Genomic DNA, 6,704 nt, shown 5'->3' with positions numbered 1-6,704 from the left:
GGAGGTGGGCCCATGAGTTGTGCTCCAATTGAATAGGGATGGATTATTTGTGACCTATTTACAAATTAGAATCATGCAATAGCCAAGCATAAGAGTTGCCACATCAATGTTACATTGAATTAGTTAAGTTTTGAGTTATTGTTATTAAATGTTATATTCCAGTCGTATTTAGTTATATTCTAATGAATATTTATGAATTAAAAACAATTATTGAAAACCTTTTTCTCTGTCATTTTAAAGACTACTGGGATTTAAAAACATGCACGGTACATAGTGGATTGTATGGAGAGAAATAAATGCACCTTTTCTAAAAATATTTATTGAAATACTTAAGTGTAAAACTGTAGCAATTAATATCCCTTTATAGTTTATCTACAAAGCATTTTTTTTCTCTAAACGTTGCTTTTTTTGTGTCAGCAATTAGACATTGTTCTTAGGGGGTGGCTAGTTGCCCCTAGTACCCTACTACTTTTCAAGAACGCCCCATGCCAACGTCAAATACGTCATCAAAAAGCGACCCAATGATTAGCAAACATATTTAGGACCAAATGCGCACCGACGTTTATGTATTTAAAAAAAAAATAATAATAATCTGATAAGAGCTTGTACGTTCGTTGATTGATTACTCAACTAAAAGGGGAGCACGAGGAAAAATATGGAATATTTGTCATTAAACGCACTGTGTTGAGAGGAACATAGATCTATCTGTTCTATGTATCCTATTTCTATGTTTTTGGTACGCCCTATTCATTTCAATGGGTACGCCCCTCGCATCATCCGATCCAACACCACTGCCTTGGTTAGCTTCTGCTGCCGTAATTGTCTCGAGGGCTGCTTAACTCCTGCTTATCGTGTTTTTGACGACGATCGAAATACTGCGTGTGCTTTGAAGGGACTATTTCATTTTCTGGGAATCATACAAGACCTGGATATAATACGAAGGTTTCGGTCGTTTGGATCGAGGTGTGTGTGTGTGGAGCTCGCCTGTCTTCTTGGTTGGCTTGGGAAAAGCCACTGCGTATCAAATAGCAGGTAAACCATCGCTATGCACCCGCCAACGTCGTTAGTTGGGTAGCTAGTTATCGTTCTTAGCTAAATCGTTTTGTTTACTAGCTAACTAACGCGACGTAGCTAAGCTGTCATAAAAAAACATGTCATTTTGATAGCTAACGTTAGCTGGCTAGCTAGCAGCTGCTATTGTCAGTTCAACTAGACAATTCGTGTAATAGCAAACGTTAGCATCTTTAGGTTAACAGCTCAATCTTATCGAACGTTACGCTAGTTAGCTAGTTAACATTACGATGTCGCAAGGCATAACGTTACTTTGAGAGAATAGTCAAAAGAGAAATACGCAGGACTGCTCATGATTAATGTCATGTGCAGTAAATCGGTGTGTCATTTTAGCTATGCTAAACAACCCAAATCCTATAGGACACTGTGTTTTCAGGGAAATGGATCATCCACATATTAGTGATGATAATAGTTAGCTAGGCCTACTCCTTATGTTTGTACATCGGTTTCATCGTGTGTTGCAACCATAATGCGTTTCATTAATCATTGCATAGGCCTGTTCTGCAGTTTCTGTGACCGTTTCGCAAGTGTCCCCACAGTGAAAGAGAAATTGCCAGGCTGCCCCTCATGCTATGGGAATGTTCTCTGGTTAAGGAGTGCTTGCTGGGGACAGAGTCGTTTTGTAGTACAAGCTATAAATGAAACCAATAGCTCTGGTCCAGGACGTTAGTGCGGCTTGCTAATGCTCAGCATTCCTTCACTAACGCCAGAGCTACTGAAACCACTGCTCCTTTGAACGTCCAGTGACAACGCCAGTGCCCCTTATACAGAGAGGCTGAATATGAGATGGCCTCTGCCTGGGCTTTTGTCAAATATTGATGGGACACAAATGTGCGTATACACACACACACACACAATGTGGCTGTTAGTGAAAGTAGATAATATTCACCAAGCTTATCTTAAGGCCTAGTTTTGTCTGTAGTTAATCAAAACACTCATTTCTGCTTTTCAAATGGTGCCCTATTCAATGCACTACAGGGCTCTGGTCAAAAGTATTGCACTAAATAAGGCCACACTGGTTGACACTAGTCACTTGTTAGTTGTGGACTGTCCTTCCTGACTCCTTACTGCCAGTGGCTGTAGCAGGAGCAGGCAGGCTGTTGCTAAGATACCTTTGGTGCGAAAGTCCATTCATAAAGACCAAAGGAGTCATTTATCAACCGTTTGTGAATTTCTTACAGAATTCTGGCTTACCTGGAGATTGTAGGATTTGCGTGCTCCACGTATGGGATTTATCAAACTGTCGTACGCTACGTGTATATATGCATGTTTTCATTGATAAATCAGCTCCGTATTTGTGTACTGGTGAATGAGTCTTACACCCCTCCTTTTATGGTAACAGAAACGCCCTCATTTGCTGTATAATTTGGAAATGTTGAAACTGGGCCACAAAATGAAAAGCATAAAGGCAAATTTGATAACATTTCTGTAAAGGTGTGGGCGTACTCTTTTGCAGTGACTGTCTACAGCCCACCGCCTTTACTGAGTGCCAACACTGGCCGTACATTCTGCAAGATTGATCGTCTATTGAAAAAATATTAAAGTAAGTGCCGTCTACAGCCCAGCCCACAGTTATATGCAAAAGACAAATGGCTTAATATTTTATCAGTACAGGATTGTTTCTCGTGCTTTGGTATAGGCTCTGAGATGAAATGGGTTATGTCTAGAGCCCGACCGATATCTCATTTATTTTGTTTATTCTGACTTTAGTGTGGAAACAAACGATTTGTATTATTATAGCTGGAATTAAGAAAAACTTAGTGAAATAATAATTACACTCAAGTCAACGTTTCTTAGATTTTCCCAGACCTAAAAAAGTAATCCCCTGATTTGGTTAAACATTGTTGTGAGCACAGAAGATCCAGTTTTTTTTGCTTTAGTAGTGTGAAAACTGGGGTAAAACAGACAAGATGGAGGAAATTCAGAACATGGAAAAACTAAACCAAAACTGCATTTTTTTGGGGTAAAAAAATAGGTAAAATGTGTAAACTGATTTTTAAAAGCCCCTAACACAGTTTTTTGCTGTGCATGACTGCACTTTAGTGTGTCATCCTGCAGCATTGCATTCTGGGGGAAGTTGAGGTCAAGTCCACTATTGGCTATGCATCCAAGAGGGGGAAGAGGTTGTGCCATCCTATAAATGTTTTAGTGAAATATAATATATCACGTTTTAGCAGACGCTTTTATCCAAAGTGACTTAGTCATGCGTGAATACATTTTTACGTATCGTTGGTCCTGGGAATCAAAACCCAATATCCTGGCGTTGTAATGCTCTACCAAGATGCATGATGGGTTATAAATGTTTTGTGAAGCCTACATTTTTATTGTGATTTATAAGGCCTTTTATTAAGCGACGCTTGTCGCTTATAAAGCACAGGTTTGTCATATTTCACAGAGTGGGTTATGTCACGTTTGACATTGGTGGTTATGCCACATTTATGAACCCTTTATAAAGCATGACGTGTTTATGTCGTGTTTATGAAGCCTTTTTAATAAGATGCACGTCATTTAAAGCGAGACCAAATGGTAGTAGCCTACAATTTAGGTAGAACCTTAAAAACACAAAGGCTTAGGTGAAAACACTGTTTTAGGCCTATATCATCAGATCCTTTTGAGGAACTTTGGTTCAGGTGATGATATGAACAAAGGAATCTAGCCTGAGAGCACATTTCTGCCCTTTGAAGCAGGACATGTAGTATCTGTGGCCTTTTCATTGTTTGCCGGGTTGTGTCCAGTCTGGGGGATGTTTTCACCTCTCTGGGAGGAAGGAAGTCAACGTTGTGCAGCAGCTGAAACCTGGTTCCATCGGAGTGAAAGCTCTTCGGTCACAACACCAGGCTCCAGACCGTTACAGCTGTAAAGGAGTGAAACCTGGTTCCATCTGAGTGAAAGCTCTTCGGTCACAACACCACCAGGCTCCAGACCGTTACAGCTGTAAAGGAGTGAAACCTGGTTCCATCGGAGTGAAAGCTCTTCGGTCACAACAACACCAGGCTCCAGACCGTTACAGCTGTAAAGGAGTGAAACCTGGTTCCATCTGAGTGAAAGCTCTTCGGTCACAACACCACCAGGCTCCAGACCGTTACAGCTGTAAAGGAGTGAAACCTGGTTCCATCGGAGTGAAAGCTCTTCGGTCACAACACCACCAGGCTCCAGACCGTTACAGCTGTAAAGGAGTGAAACCTGGTTCCATCTGAGTGAAAGCTCTTCGGTCACAACACCACCAGGCTCCAGACCGTTACAGCTGTAAAGGAGTGAAACCTGGTTCCATCGGAGTGAAAGCTCTTCGGTCACAACACCACCAGGCTCCAGACCGTTACAGCTGTAAAGGAGTGAAACCTGGTTCCATCGGAGTGAAACCTCTTTGGTCACAACAACACCAGGCTCCAGACCGTTACAGCTGTAAAGGAGTGAAACCTGGTTCCATCGGAGTGAAAGCTCTTTGGCCACAACACCAGGCTCCAGACCGTTACAGCTGTAAAGGAGTGAAACCTGGTTCCATCGGAGTGAAAGCTCTTTGGTCACAACACCACCAGGCTCCAGACCGTTACAGCTGTAAAGGAGTGAAACCTGGTTCCATCGGAGTGAAAGCTCTTTGGTCACAACACCAGGCTCCAGACCGTTACAGCTGTAAAGGAGTGAAACCTGGTTCCATCGGAGTGAAAGCTCTTCGGTCACAACAACACCAGGCTCCAGACCGTTACAGCTGTAAAGGAGTGAAACCTGGTTCCATCTGAGTGAAAGCACCTTGGTCACAACACCAGGCTCCAGACCGTTACAGCTGTAAAGGAGTGAAACCTGGTTCCATCGGAGTGAAAGCTCTTCGGTCACAACAACACCAGGCTCCAGACCATTACAGCTGTAAAGGAGTGAAACCTGGTTCCATCTGAGTGAAAGCACCTTGGTCACAACAACACCAGGCTCCAGACCATTACAGCTGTAAAGGAGTGAAACCTGGTTCCATCGGAGTGAAACCTCTTTGGTCACAACAACACCAGGCTCCAGACCATTACAGCTGTAAAGGAGTGAAACCTGGTTCCATCGGAGTGAAAGCTCTTCGGTCACAACACCAGGCTCCAGACCGTTACAGCTGTAAAGGAGTGAAACCTGGTTCCATCGGAGTGAAACCTCTTTGGTCAACAACACCAGGCTCCAGACCATTACAGCTGTAAAGGAGTGAAACCTGGTTCCATCGGAGTGAAACCTCTTTGGTCACAACAACACCAGGCTCCAGACCATTACAGCTGTAAAGGAGTGAAACCTGGTTCCATCGGAGTGAAAGCTCTTCGGTCACAACAACACCAGGCTCCAGACCGTTACAGCTGTAAAGGAGTGAAACCTGGTTCCATCGGAGTGAAAGCTCTTCGGTCACAACAACACCAGGCTCCAGACCGTTACAGCTGTAAAGGAGGAAAGCAGACTAAAATAGACAAGATATTCTAGCCTGCATCTCAGCAATAAGTTATTGACCCCCCCAAGTCCAAGCAATATGCTCAAAGTACAAAGACAAAAATACCTGAATTGTTGCTTGTTCACCCTTGATCATCTCCTTGTACTGGTGGTGGACAGCAGGTTTATGCTGAAAGACAAATTCTAGAAAAACTAGGTTAAAACATGAATGAATTCATGTCCTACAGCTTGTTATTGACTGTTGACTGCTACAGCTGTACCAAAATGTCCTGCTGAACCCACTGAGCCTGCTTCCATACCAACCGTGGCAATGCAGACACTACAAGATAACTAGCTAACATTTAGCTTCATAATTATCAGCGGGTCAGATGTAAACCGTGTTCATCTAGCTAGTTGAACATACAACAAAAATCCTATTTATAATCTATTCTAGGCCTTGGCCTATATCCTAATCTGACTTTTGTGCAGGTCATGTTCTTCACAATGTTCATATTCATTTAGTCAACATAAAAAATAATCCTTTGCATTTTTTTTTAGCTCATTTGTAGAATTTTGTTTGTAATAATAGTGCCTTCCTAAAATATTCAGACCCCTCCCCTTTTCCCACATTTTGTTACGTTACAGCCTTATTCTAAAATGGATGACTTTTTTTTTTTTTTTAATCCTCAATATACACACAATACCCCATAATGACATAGTGAAAACGTATTTTTTTTTACAAAAGTTTGCAAATGTATTAACATTTTTAAAAACAGAAACCTTATTTACATAAGTATTCAGACCCTTTGCTATGAGACTCTACATTGAGCTCAGGTGCATCCTGTTTCCATTGATCCTCCTTGAGATTGAATATATTGCAGTAATATATGTTACTGTAATGACGAGCAGGTTTCAGGTATTAGAATGTATGTTACGGTAATGACGAGCAGGTCTCAGACATTAGAATGTATGTTCCATTGATCAACGTGATTGAATATATGTGAACAGTTGTATTCCAGAATGTAGCAATACTCCATATGTTGGAGCGCTATAAGGAGTATAATGACTCCAAGATGTTGTCTGTATCACTTTACAAATCGTATGGTCTTACAGGAGACCTGTTTAATATTTAACTAGGCAAGTCAGTTAAGAACAAATTCTTCTTTTCAATGACGGCCTACCAAAAGGCCTCCTGCGGGGACGGGGGCCGGGATAAAAAATATAGGACAAAACACACGTCGCGA

Source organism: Salvelinus namaycush, unplaced genomic scaffold, assembly GCF_016432855.1.
Source record: "Salvelinus namaycush isolate Seneca unplaced genomic scaffold, SaNama_1.0 Scaffold282, whole genome shotgun sequence".
In the NCBI taxonomy this organism is placed as follows: Eukaryota; Metazoa; Chordata; class Actinopteri; order Salmoniformes; family Salmonidae; genus Salvelinus; species Salvelinus namaycush.
Note: the sequence above shows the minus strand (reverse complement) of the source record.